Source organism: Nomascus leucogenys, chromosome 11 (assembly GCF_006542625.1).
Source record: "Nomascus leucogenys isolate Asia chromosome 11, Asia_NLE_v1, whole genome shotgun sequence".
NCBI classification, from domain to species: Eukaryota; Metazoa; Chordata; class Mammalia; order Primates; family Hylobatidae; genus Nomascus; species Nomascus leucogenys.
In genome coordinates, this window is record NC_044391.1 from 57,315,379 (window position 1) to 57,328,985 (window position 13,607).

At 43.7% G+C, this 13,607-nt stretch overlaps 1 protein-coding gene and 1 pseudogene across 12 annotated transcripts in view; both read left to right on the forward strand.

Moving 5' to 3' along the window:
• The window catches only part of LOC101178783, a 38,266-nt pseudogene extending 38,009 nt beyond the window's left edge, over positions 1–257 (forward strand).
• A 6,030-nt stretch (positions 258–6,287) lies between these two features.
• LOC100596548 (cyclic AMP-dependent transcription factor ATF-7) overlaps positions 6,288–13,607 on the forward strand; it is a 121,618-nt gene continuing 114,298 nt past the window's right edge. For 5 of the 12 annotated variants that reach the window (XR_004032302.1, XR_004032300.1, XR_004032301.1 and 2 more), the window contains exon 1: positions 6,288–6,414. The gene's annotated coding sequence lies outside the window, so the exon portion shown is untranslated. Of the gene's footprint in view, positions 6,415–6,687; positions 6,746–6,784; positions 8,051–13,607 lie in introns of those variants that run through there. The other 7 variants (XR_004032306.1, XM_004089624.2, XM_030822526.1 and 4 more) reach the window with 5 other exon arrangements.

The following is a 13,607-nucleotide window of genomic DNA, read 5'->3' on the forward strand; positions in this document are numbered from 1 at the left end:
AAACAAAGAATGTTATCATCAGCCTCACAGAAATAAAAATGATTCTAAGGGAATATTATGAAAATTGCATGCCAATAATTAGATAATCTAGATGAAATGTAAGAATTCCTAGAACAACACAAGCTACTGAAACTGACCCAAGAGGAAATTTAAAAAAATTAAATAAACCCATAACAAGAAAAGAGACTGAATTACTGATTTAAAATAAAAAATTTCCACAAAGAAAATCCCAGGACCATATTGTTTCACTGGTGAATTCAGTCAAATGTTTAAAGAACACTTAACACCCTTCCTTCCTTCCTTTCTTCCTTTCCCTCCTTCCCCCCTCCCTTCCTCCCTTCCTCCCTTCCTCCCTCCCTCCCTCTCTCCCTCCCTCCCTCCCATCCTTCCTTCCTTCCTTCTTTCTTTCTTTAGACAGGGTCTTGCCCTTCCTTCCTTCCTTCCTGCCTTCCTTCCTTCCTGCCTTCCTTCCTTTCTTCCTTCCTTCCTTTCCTCCCTCCCTCCCTCTCTCCCTCTCTCTCTTTCTCTCTTTCTCTCTTTCTTTCTTTCTACACAGTCTTGCTCTGTTGCTCAGACTGGAGTGCAGTAGCATGATCATAGCTCACTGCAACTTCCAACTCTTGGGCTCAAGCAATCCTCCTGCCTCAGCCTCCTGAGGTAGCTAAGACTACAGGCATGTGCCGCCATGATTCCTGGAGATAGATAGATATATATATATAGATATATATATATATATAGATATATATAGATATATATATAGATATAGATATATAGTATTTTCTGTTGAGATGGGATCTCACTATGTTGTCCAGGTTGAACTCCTAACCTCAAGCAATTCTCCTACCTCAGCCTCTCAAAGTGCTGGGATTACAGACATGAGCCACTGCACCTGGCCATACCACCAATTCTTCACAAACTCTTCCAAAAAAATAGAAGAAGAGGTTGGGTGTGGTGGCTCACGCTTGTAATCCCAGCACTTTGGGAGGCTGAGGTGTGGGGATCACTTGAGCCCAGGAGTTAGAGACCAGCCTGGGCAACATGGCAAGACCATGTCTCTACTAAAAATACATAACATTAGCCCGGCATGGTGGCACGCACCTGTAGTCCCAGCTATTTGGGAGGCTGAGGTGGAAGAATCGTCTGAGCCCAGGAAGTGAAGTCTGCTGCAGTAAGCTGAGATCACACCACTGCACTCCAGCCTGGGTGATGGGAGTGAGACCCTGTCTCCAAAAAAAAAGGAGGCAACATATCTCAATTCATTCTATGAGATCAGTAGTACCCTGATTGGTAATCAAACCAGATAAAGACATCACAAGAAGAAAATTACAGACTAACATCTCTTATAAATATAGACACTAAAATCTTCAACAAAGTACTAGAAAACTTAAATCCAGCAACATGTAAAAAGATTATGCCCTATGACCAACTGGGATTTATCCCAGAAATGCAAGGTTGGTTTAACAAATGAAAATTAATTAATGTTATGCACCATATTAACAGAATAGGAGACACAAACCACATGATCATTTAAATAGACAAAACATTTGATAAAATCACTTTTTCATGATAAAAACATTCGACAATCTAGGAATAGAAGGTAACTTCCTCACTTTGATTAAACTACAGCTACCAAAACAACAACAGCTAACAACACACTTAATAATGAAAGACTTGCCAGGTATAATGGCTCATACGTGTAAACCCAGCACTTTGGGAGGCAGAGGTGGAGGATCCCTTGAGGCCAGGAGTTTCAGACCAGCCTGGTCAACATAGCAAGACCCCATCTCTAACTGAAAAAAGAAAGAGGCCAGGCATGGTGGCTTATATCTGTAATGCTAGCACCTTGGGAGGCCAAAGCAGGAGAGCAAAAAAAAAAAAAAAAAAATTAGCCAGTCATGGTGTCTGAGGACCTGTAGTCCTAGCTACTCAGGAGGCTGAAGTGGGAGGATCATTTGAGCCTAGAAGTTGGAGGTTACAGTGAGCTATGATTGCACCACTCTAGCCTAAGTGACAAAGTGAGACCTGTCTCAAAAAAGAAAATAAAAATATGAGTAAGTTTAACAAGAGAAATGCAAGATTTGTACAATGAAAACCACAAAACACAGCTTGGCACAGTGGCTCATGCCTGTAATCCTATCACGTTGGGAGGCCAAGGTGGGAGGACTGCTTGAGACCAAGAGTTTGACACCAGCCTGGGCAACAAAGTGGGATCCTGTCTGTAACTTAAAAAACAAAATAAGGCGAGGCGAGGTGGCTCACACCTGTAATCCCAGCACTTTGGGAGGCCAAGGTGGGTGGATCTAACCCCATTAGAGATGGGGTTTCACCATGTTGCCCAGGAGTTTGAGACCAGCCTGGGTGACATGGTGAAATCCCATCTCTAAAAAAATTAAAAAATAAAAATAAAATAAAAAATAAAAAACAAAGTAAACCTACAAAAAATACAGTTGAAAGACATTAAGAAACTCTAAATAAATGTTAAGACATTCGATGTCCATGGATTGGAATACAATATTGTTAAGATGGCAATACTCCTTGATCTACAGATTCAAGGGAATTCCTATTAAAATCCTAGATGGCTTTTTTGCGGAAATTGACAAGCTGACACTAAAATTCACGTGGCAATGCAAGGGACCCAGTATATCCAAAGCAATCTTGAAAAAAGAGAACGAAATTGGAGGATTCATACTTCCCAATTTCAAAACTTACTACAAAGCTAAAATTATCAAGCCTTTTGATACTGGCATAAGGACAGACATATAGAAGAATGAAATAACATTGAAAGTCCAGAAATAAACCAGTATATTTAAGGTCCAATGAGTTTTGGCAAGGGTGCCAAGAGGATTGAATAAGGGAAATAATATCTTTTCCAACGAATGGTGCTGGGACAATTGTACATGGAAAAGAACGAAACTGGACCTCTACCTCATACCATATACAAAATTGTCTCATAATGAATCAAAGATCTAAATGTAGGAGCTAAAAACAACAAAATTCTTAGAAGAAAGCACAGGTGTAAATCTTTATGATACTGTATTAGGCAATGGTTTGTTAGATATGACACCAATAGCACAAACAAGATAAATTGGACTTTATCAAAATTTAAAACTTTTGAGCTTCAGGCCGGGCGTCGTGGCTCATGCCTGTAATCCCAGCACTTTGGGAGGCCGAGGCGGGCAGATCATGAGGTCAGGAGATCGAGACCATCCTGGCTAACACGGTGAAACCCCGTCTCTACTAAAAATACAAAAAATTAGCTGGGTGTGGTGGTGCATGCCTGTAGTCCCAGCTACTCGGGAGGCTGAGGCAGGAGAATGGCATGAACCCGGAAGGTGGAGCTTGCAGTGAGCCGAGATTGCGCCACTACACACCAGCCTGGGCGACTCAAAAAAAAAAACTTTTGCGCTTCAAAGGACACTATCAGAAAGTAAAAAGACAACTAACCTGCAGAATGAGATAAAATATCTGCAAATCATATATCTGATAAGCGTCTAGTATCTAGAATATATAAAGAATTCTTATAACTCAACAATAAAGAGGCCAGGCCTCTTTACATGCCTGTAATCCCAACACTTTGGGAGGCCAAGATAAGAGGATCACTTGAGTCCAGGAGTTTAAGACCAGCCTGACCTAGTGTCTACAGACAATTTTTTTTTTGAGTCACGGTCTCACTCTGTCACCCAGGCTGGAGTGCAATGGCATGATCTCAGCTCACTGCAACCTCCGCCTCCTGGGTTCAAGCAATTCTCCTGCCTCAGCCTCCCAAGTAGCTGGGATTACAGGTGCCCACCACCATACCCAGCTAATTTTTGTATTTTTAGTAGAGACAGGTTTGCCATGTTGGCCACGCTGGTCTTGAACTCCTGACCTCGTGGTCCACCTGCCTCAGCCTCCCAAAGTGCTCGGATTACAGGTGTGAGCCACCGCACCTGGCCTGGAAAATTTTAAAAAATCATCTGACATGGTAGCATGTACCTGTAGTCCTGGCTACTTGGGATGCTGAGTTGGGAGGATTGCTTGAGTCTGGGAGGTCGAGGATGCAGTGAGCAGTGATCATGCCACTGCACTCCAACCTGGGCAATAGAGGGAGATACTGCCAAAAAAAAAAAAAAAAAAAAAAAAAAAGGCCGGGCACGGTGGCTCATGCCTGTAATCCCAGCACTTTGGGAGGCCAAGGCAGGCAGATCACAAGGTCAAGAGATTGAGACCATCCTGGCCAACATGGTGAAACCCGGTCTCTACTAAAAATACAAAAATTTGCTGGGCGTGGTGGCGTGAGCCTGTAGTCCCAGCTACTTAGGAGGCTGAGGCAGGGGAATCGCTTGAACCCACGAGGTGGAGGTTGCAGTGAGCTGAGATCATGCCACTGCACTCCAGCCTGGTGACAGATCAAGACTCCGTCTCAAAAAACAAAAACAAACAAACAAACAAAAAACATCAATTTAGAATAGTACCTGGAACATAGTAAAATCTATAAATATTAGCTATTGCATGTATACAGTAATAGCCAATTGTTCCAGCATGATTTGTAGAATCCTTTTCCCTCTGATTTTTTTATTTTTATTTATTTTATTATTATTATTTTTTTGAGACGGAGGTTCGCTGTTGTTGCCCAGGCTGGAGTGCAATGGCACGATCTTGGCTCACTGCAACCTCCGCTTTCCAGGTTCAAGTGATTCTCTTGCCTCAGCCTCCTGAGTAGCTGGGATTACAGGCGTGAGCCACCGTGCCCGGCCAACATACAAATTTTTCTTATATATTTAAGGTATGTTTCCATCATTGTATTCTTTTAAGTAGGAATTGTTTTAGGGGAGAGTAGTTTGGAAACCAAGACTCCTCTCAACTTTTCTCAATTCACTACTTAAGAAAGAAAAATTTTACACCTGTTTCACCTTAGATATCTAGGGAGAAATCACCTAGATTCTTCCTGCCTCTCAGAGGGTGCTGTGAGGATAGATGAGATGCTAGACAGAAAGTTCAGAAAGCTGAGTAACATAAAGCTGCAAAAGGAGAGAACAGAGATTCCATAGATAATATTTTAAGTCAACTACAGTTCGTTAAATTGTAAGAAAATTATTTATTTATCAAGACAGGGTCTGACTCTGTCGTCCAGGCTGAAGTGCAGTGGCCTGATGTGGGCTCACTGCAACCTCAACCTCCTGGGCTCAAGCGATCTTCCCACTTAGCCCCCGGAATAGCTACTACAGGTGCAGGCCATCATGCCCGGCTAATTTTGTATTTTTTGTAGAGCTGAGTTTTCGCCATGTTGCCCAGGCTGGTCTCAAATTCCTGGGCTCAGGCGATCCTCTTGCCTCGGCCTAGCAGTGTTGGGATTACAGGCGTGAGCCACTGCACCCAGCCTGTTTTTTGTTTTTCTTTTTTCTTTTCCTGGTTTGTCTTGAACAAGACATATAAATGTACGACTATAGACTTTGCATTTGGTATTTCCCCCGAAATCTTCCCAAGTCATAATTCAACTCCTGGTGTGTTACTTCCTCAAGGAGGTCTTCTCTCAGACACTAGGAGTAAAGCTTCTTCCCCACTCCTAGTCACTTTCTGTCTCACTATCCTGAAGCGCTTTTCATTATTTGAAATATTTGTGTTTATTGGCTTTTTAACTGTCTCCCCTTCCTCACTCAAATATAAATTCTACCTGGGTTGATAACTCTTTAACCCCATGCTTAGAACAATGCTTTGCACGGGGGGTATAGCTCAGGGATAGAGCATTTGACTGCAGAACAATGCTTTGCACGTAGTATGCCCTGCGTTTTGTGAAAATATTTGCTGAATAATATAGTGATTTTAAAAAATCCCCAAGCAGTTTCATGTATCTCATTTGATCATTACAACTATTTGAATAAAATGAGATTGTTAGTCCCATTGTACAGAGACTCAGAGAAGGTTTTCACCCAAGGCAATAGGGCTAGTAAAATGGTAGTGTTAGAATTGTTGTGCAGGTGGATTGCTTTGTCCATACACGGACTTCATTTCTAGGGCTAAGGGTATTTTAAATTACTTTGCCGTTAAGGAAGCGATGACTCTGAAAGATAGCAGTAACCACCACTACAGGCACCTGTAAAGATCCTCTCTCCTTTTTCCTTTCTTTCTCCCGCTAGATTCTGCAGCCGAACACGTGTGACCTGTGTGGACAGTACTCACTCAGTCTCCCTCTCGAGTCCTGCCCACAGTAAGCCCGGCCCCTTCTTTTCCCGGAGCCCCGCCTCTCGGCCTCTTTCCAACTCAGCCCCCACGGATCTCGCCCTTCCCCCGCGGCCTCACGGCTTCTCGCGAGAGTTGAGCGCGCCTGGCCGGACGGGAGGAAAGTATCCGTTCCGCCGAGGGGGGAAAGGAGGAGCTGGAGACAGATTGTAGGACCGAGCGCGGGCAGGCGGGAGGCAACGGAGCTACCAACCGGTAAGTCCTTTTAACATTAGTTAGTCCATGATCTGACGGGAGTCTCCCCTTCAACTCGGGCCAGTCCCAGCGTTCCGGGCTGGGGTCTCCCCTCCCAGTCTGTGTTGGACGGGGGCGCTGAGGCGGTGGCCGGGCCCTGTCTGAGGAAGAGGGTGGGGCATAGGCCAAAGCCGACCAATGGGAGAGAAGGAAGCCTCGATTGGCGGCGATGAGCGCTAATGGGAGATCGCTTTTACGTTGCCGTGCGCCGCCCCTCTCCTCTCCCTACTCCCTCCTCCTTCCTTTGGGGGGAAGGCGGGGCCAGAGGCTTGAAGTGTGGGGAGAACTTGGGGTAAGTAGCCCCGGGGGGCACAGGGCGTGGCAAGGAGAGGGGAATTTAATCCTGAGGGAAGGGTAGTCTACTGGAGCCTAATGGAAGGATCATGGGATGGGGTGGAATGGGAGAAAGAGGAGGGATACTAAACTAGGTTAGAAACCCAGGGATTCCCAAAGAGTGGGATTAGGAGCTTGGAATTGGAAAAGGGTAATAGGCAGGAGGTAGGAATGAGTAGGTGAGAACAAAGATCTTGATCTGGTGACACAACACCCCGTTGGGTTTGGCAGAAAAGATAGATAGGGGTGGATTATTGGAAATGAGGGTCATGGCATTTTGATTGAATTAATTAAAAGAACATCAGGGACATGATATCAGAGAGAAAATATGGATTTGGAGAAAATTAAGTGAATTAATTTAAGAGGACAGTATGGGTGAGCTGAGTCGCCATAAGGCATGGCTTCTGGAAGGATATGAGCCTTGAGAGCGATAAGAGGTGTTTGGGAAGGAGATGGCTGATATACACATGTCTTTAGCCTAGGTATCAGGTGGTTGGGATATTGATTTAGGGCTTCTGGTGGATATGGCACCCAGACTGGTGACCAGCCTCCAAGATGCTGGGATGGGGGTTGGGAAGGAGAAAAATAGAACACTTTCATCGCTTCTCTGATTTTCCTGCTCCCTCTCTTATATTTCCCAAACTCTTCCGAAACACCGGGATGTGGGCTTGGGACTTAAGCAGTCCAAGTTGGAGCCCCATAGGGACTTATATGTTGCTCTGAATTGCTTGTTATGTTCTCTGACTGGGGTGTTTACAACCCAGGGCACCTCCTACCCAGAGTCCCGCGTTGCTACTTTCCTAACTTTAAAAGTTTGTTTTCTGCTTAACAGAGGGTGTTTTAGTATCTCTGAGGGTCATGTCATATTAAGTACAGGTGTGTAGGGGGTGTGCAGAGTTTTCTCAGCAAGCTCACATGAGTCCTGTGTTTAAAAATTTTGCAGTAGTGTAATTCTTGTGGAGATATCAGTCTTTATGGGCATTCCATGCAGAAATATACTAAAATGAAGTTTGTTTTGTTAAATGTGGCTTCCCCAGTCATTCTCGAAGAGTTGTCGAATGGGTGGTTGCAGTTTGTTTTAGTTAACTTATATAATGTGTTTTTAAATAGTGTAAATAAAATAGACATGTTATTTCAGGAAAGTGAAAAATGTTCAGTTTTTTCCTTTGTGTCCAGACTCAGAAACTAAAGCTATGTCATAATATCTTAGGCCAAGGGCTGGGGAAATCAAAAACAATTTGTACTTACACATGGAAGTTGTAAGGTAAGTGGAGGCTCTTGCGAAATGTAACATGTCTGTAAGAAAAGAAGCTAAAGAAAAGTTTGGCAGCTCTACTAAGTAGTCTTACCAGTTCTTAATTCTGTACAGAAAAGGGACAGGGCTTTGCTCTTTGTTTGATAGTTGTGTATCATTTAATAACAAATTGGATTAATATAGCCAATTTATAACTTCTTTGCTCTTGGGTAGATTTTGCTTTTACATTCCTTCTCTTCTCCTTTTACTTTTGAGAAGTGAAATAATGTCCGAAATATCAGTAAAGCTATTATGTGAAGAGAAACCAGGGTATAGAGTTGTATTAACCTTTGGTTTTCTGCAATCAGCTGAAGCTTTTCTTCCTGGCCAAGAAGTTGCCCCTATAGCACATTGAGACCAATTCATTGCTGACCCTTTAGCATTAACTACTGAGCTGGGTTCTAGTATTTCACAGTAAGAGCATTGCTATTGGACATTTAGAACATTTCCAATTTGCCTGGCAGCAGTACAAAAAATTACCCAGTGAGAGAGGAGAGTCCCTTGTTTTGGTCTTCTGCCCTAGAATTGGTGATGGCTTTGACTAGGGCACTATTAAACCCAAGATTATTTTTTCTCACTAGTGCCACCATCTAGCAGAAAGCTAGAGTGATAACACTGCTCATCTTTCAACTTGTGGATCAAAGTTTACACCCTGTGGTAGTTTCAGTGTTGTAATTTTTAAAGACGTTTGTTTACCACGGTTTTAAAATGTTAATAGCTCCACTTACTGTATCTTGTTCTCTTTCCTTTCCTCATTTCCAACCCAAAATGAAAATTGTTTTTTCAACCAACTCTTAAACTACTTCTTTGCCTGGAGTAAAGTCGCTGGCTCTGTCTGAACACAGCTGCTCTGAAGTTCTCAGAAGTTATTGTTTTGTGCATGTCAAGACTGAGTTTTTCCTAGGCTACGGTAGGAGGGAGTTAGTGTTACAGCAGCCTCCTATCCACGTCTGATAAGGAGGAGCCTTCTCCTTGCAAGGAAGTTTTAGGTGGAACAGATAGAACTCCATGTAAATGTCTAATAAAGCTAGCTCTCTTCTTGAGACTAGTTAGCATGCTGGTATATAATTGTCCCTTATCCCTTGATAAAAGTACTGAAGTTAAGGTACAGATGTTTCTTTGAGAAAAACAAATGCAGCATTCATTTAAAAGGAAAAAGCATTCATTTCTTTTGTTGTTGGTTTCTCAGAAAATTGTCCTACGGTTTTGGAGTTCGTGAAAAAGTCTTCTGTCTCTTTAAAAATATGTCAAAGAAAATAATTTTGAAGCTTCTCTGACATTTACTCATTTTGACATGTTGCCTTCCCCTAAGGTTTCTTTTAGAAGGGATCAAATAAATTCATGATATGTGAAAACACATCATAGTTGGTATGATGTGTTAAAAGACGGTTGGTCTTTTTGTTTGTTTGTTTGTTTGTTTGTTTGTTTTTTTGAGACAGAGTCTTGCCGTCGCCAAGGCTGGAGTGCAGTGGCGCGATCCCGGCTCACTGCAGGCTCCGCCCCCCGGGTTTCACGCCATTCTCCTGCCTCAGCCTCCCGAGTAGCTGGGACTACAGGCGCCCGCCACCTCGCCCGGCTAATTTTTTGTATTTTTAGTAGAGACGGGGTTTTACCGTGTTAGCCAGGATGGTCTCGATCTCCTGACCTCGTGATCCGCCCGCCTCGGCCTCCCAAAGTGCTGGGATTACAGGCGTGAGCCACCGCGCCCGGCCTAGACGGTTGGTCTTTTAACTTTTGAATGCTCTAAGGAGAAAGTCTCCACTTCACAGATACCCTGTTCCATTATTGGAGCTTTACTTTTAGAACATTTTTTACATTGTGCTGAAGCTCTTTAGTTCTGTTATCTGAAGCCACAATAAATAAATCTAGTTCCTTGTTAACATGGTAGTCTTCAAGTATTTCATGACACTTACCGCTTTCATTCTTTTAGAGACAGGGTCTCACTATGTCGCCCAGGCTGGAGTGCAAGTAACGTGATCACAGATCATTGTAACCTCGAACTCCTGGGCTAAAGTTATCTTCTAGTCCTAGCTTCCTGAGTAACTAGGACTCTTGGCCTCAAGCGGTCCTCCCAGCCTCCAAGTAGCTGGGACCACAGGCGCATGCCACCATGCCTGGCTAATTTTTAAATTTTTGTAGAGATGGGGTCTCCCTGCATTGCCCAGGCTCTTCTCGAATTCCTAGGCTCAAGCCATCTCCCCACCTTTGTCTCTCAAAGTGCTGGGATTACAGGAGGCATCTCTTCTGGGGTAAATACCCCAAGTTCTTTAAGCTTTTTTTTTTTTTTTTGAGACAGAGTTTCGCACTTTTGCCCTGGCTGGAGTGCAGAGTCTCGCACTTTTGCCCTGGCTGGAGTGCAGAGTCTCGCACTTTTGCCCTGGCTGGAGTGCAGTGGCACAGTCTCGGCTCACTGCAAGCCCCGCCTCCCAGGTTCACGCCATTCTCCTGCCTCAACCTCCTGAGTAGCTGGGACTAGCAGGCGCCTGCCACCATGCCTGACTAATTTTTTGTATTTTTAGTAGAGACGGAGTTTCACCGTATTAGCCAGGATGGTCTCGATATCCTGACCTCGTGATCCACCCGCCTCGGCCTCCCAAAGTGCTGGGATTACAGGTGTGAGCCACCGCGCCCAGCCAGCTATTTCTATTATTATTATTATTATTGTTATTATTATTATTGAGACGGAGTCTTGCTGTGTTTCCCAGGCCGGAGTGCAGTGGTGCGATCTCAGCTCACTGCAACCTCCACCTTCCAGTTTCAAGTGACTCTTGTCCCTCAGCCTCCCGAGTAGCTGGGAGTACAGGTGCCTGCCATCCATGCCCAGCTAATTTTTGTATTTTTAGTAGAGACGGGGTTTCACCATTTTGGCCAGGCTGGTCTTGAACTCTTGACCTCAAGTGATCCGCCTACCTCGGCCTCCCAAAGTGCTGGAATTACAGGCATGAGCCACTGAGCCCAGCCCGTACGATTTCTTAAGTGACATTTTTAATAAAAGTTCAGGCTCTTCATCAAGTTAGTTACCTGAGTGGTTTATGGTGCCTTATCTAGGTCTGAACATCTCAGATACAATCTAATAAATACAAACTACGGGGGGAATCACAACTTCTATTTTATTGCATTCTATGCCTCTGTTCTTAAAGCCTAAGATCACATTAGTTTGTGTAGTTGATTGTTTTTTTTTTTTTTTGAGACAGAGTCTTGCTCTGTCGCCCAGGCTGGAGTACAGTGGCTCGATCTTGTCTCACTGCAACCTCCGCCTCCCGGGTTCAAGCGATTCTCCTGCCTCAGCCACTGGAGTAGTTGGGATTACAGGCCTGCACCACCACACCCAACTAATTTTTTTTTTTTTTTTGTATTTTTAGAAGAGACGGAGTTTACATTTATCCCTGTAATTATCATCTTGTTAATTTGGTTTGTTGTTTTAGCTTGATAATGTCATTTCACCTCTTGACCATTTCTCATATGTTTGTATTATTGATAAATTTGATAAACATAATACCTTTGTTTTTGTTTTAGGTCACTGGTAAACATGTATAAGGGTAGAGCAATGCTATACAACATGAGTAGACTATCATTATGTTAACATTAACCTGTTAGTCAACCTTTTGGATAAAATTCAGTTGCGAATCCCACCTGCCGTTTTATATAATCTAACTTTTATTTTCTATGAAATAGCAAGAGGTATCTTGTTGAAATCCAAATACAGTATGTTCTGCCTCTGACATCTGTGAACTCCTAGGCTAGTGACCCTGTCAAAAAAGAAAATGAAGTTGCATATTAGTTGCTGTTTGGGTATCTTATGCTACTGTTTATAGATCACTGCGTAACTTGCCGATGGTTCATAAGTGATCTGTTTAATAATTCATTTAGAATCTTTCTGAGAAATAATATTTCACTAGTCTACGATTTCTGTACTTGACCTCCCTTGCCCCACATTTTAAAAAATTATAATTTTCCCATTTCCAAGACTTCTAGTCCTGTTTTTTTTTCATTTTCAAATAATTATAGAAAATTAACCATATTTCTTCATAGTTGCAGGGATTTTTTGTTGTTATTTTGTTACTGTGTTTTGGTTGTGGTTTTTTCTTTTTTTTTTTTTGAGGTGATATCTTGCTGTGTTCCCCAGGCTAGAGTGCAATGGCACGCTCACTGCAACCTCTGCCGCCTGGGTTCAAGCAATTCTCTGGCCTTAGCTTCCCAAGTAGCTGAGATTACAGGCATGTGCCGCCACACCTGGCTAATTTTTGTATTTTTTTAGTAGATATGGGGTTTCACCATGTTGGCCAGGCTGGTCTTGAACTCCTGACCTCAAGTGATCCGCCCACCCAAAGTGCTAGGATTACAGGCATGAGCCACCGTGCTCGGCCATGGTTGTTTTTTTTGAAACAGGGTCTCACTCTGTTGCCCAGACTGGAGCACAGTGGCACAATCATGGCTCATACTGCAGCCTCAGTCTCCCAGGCTCAAGCAATCCTCTTACCTCAGCCTCCTGAGTAGCTGAGACTAAAGGCTCATGCCACCATGCCTGGCTAATTTTGTTTATTTTTTTGTTAAGGTCTCATCATGTTTCCCAGGCTGGTCTCGAACTGCTGGGCTCAAACAATCCTCCTGCCTTAGCCTCCCAAAGTGCTGAGATTACAAGCATGAGCTACTGTGCCTGGCCAGATTTTTTGACATTAGATGAAATTCTGTTTCGGAAACTTTTTTTTTTTTCTGAGACAGGGTCTCCCTCTGTCTCCCAGGCTGGAGTGCAATGGCGCCATCTTGGCTCACTGCAGTCTCTGCCTCCTGGGCTCAAGTGATTCTCCTGCCTCAGCCTCCTGAGTAGCTAGGACTACAGGTGTGCGCCACCGAGCCCATCTAATTTTTGTAGAGATGGAGTTTCCTGTGTTGCCTAGGCTGGTCTTGAATTCCTAAGTTCAGGTGATCTGCCTGCTTTGGCCTCCCAAAGTGCTGGAATTACAGGCATGGGCCACCATGCCCAGCTTGTTTTGGAAACTCTTCTTTTTTTTTTTTTTTTTTTGACATGGAGTCTCGCTCTGTCTCCCAGGATGCAGTGCAGTGGTGTAATCTCAGCTCACTGCAACTTCTGCCTCCCGGGTTCAAGGAGTTCTCCCCCCTCAGCCTCCCAAGTAGCTGAGACTGCAGGCACATGCCACCACGCCCGGCTAATTTTTGTATTTTTAGTAGAGATGTGGTTTCACCATGTTGCAGGCTGGTCTCAAACTCCTGGCCTCAGGTGATGCGCCCGCCTGGGCCTCCCAAAGTGCTGGGATTACAGCGTGAGCCACTGCACCTGCCCTTGGAAACTCTTTTAGGAAAAAACTTTATTCCCTGGACATTTTAACTTAGAAATGAAAGAATTAAACTACTCTCTGAAAACAATTATATGTAGTTTCTCTATAATGTTGACATCTCCAATTTAGACCTAACTTTTCATTTTCTTTTTTTTTGGAGACAGAGTCTTGCTGTGTCAGCCAGGCTGGAGTGCAGTGGTGCAGTCGTGGCTCACTGCAACCTCTGCCTC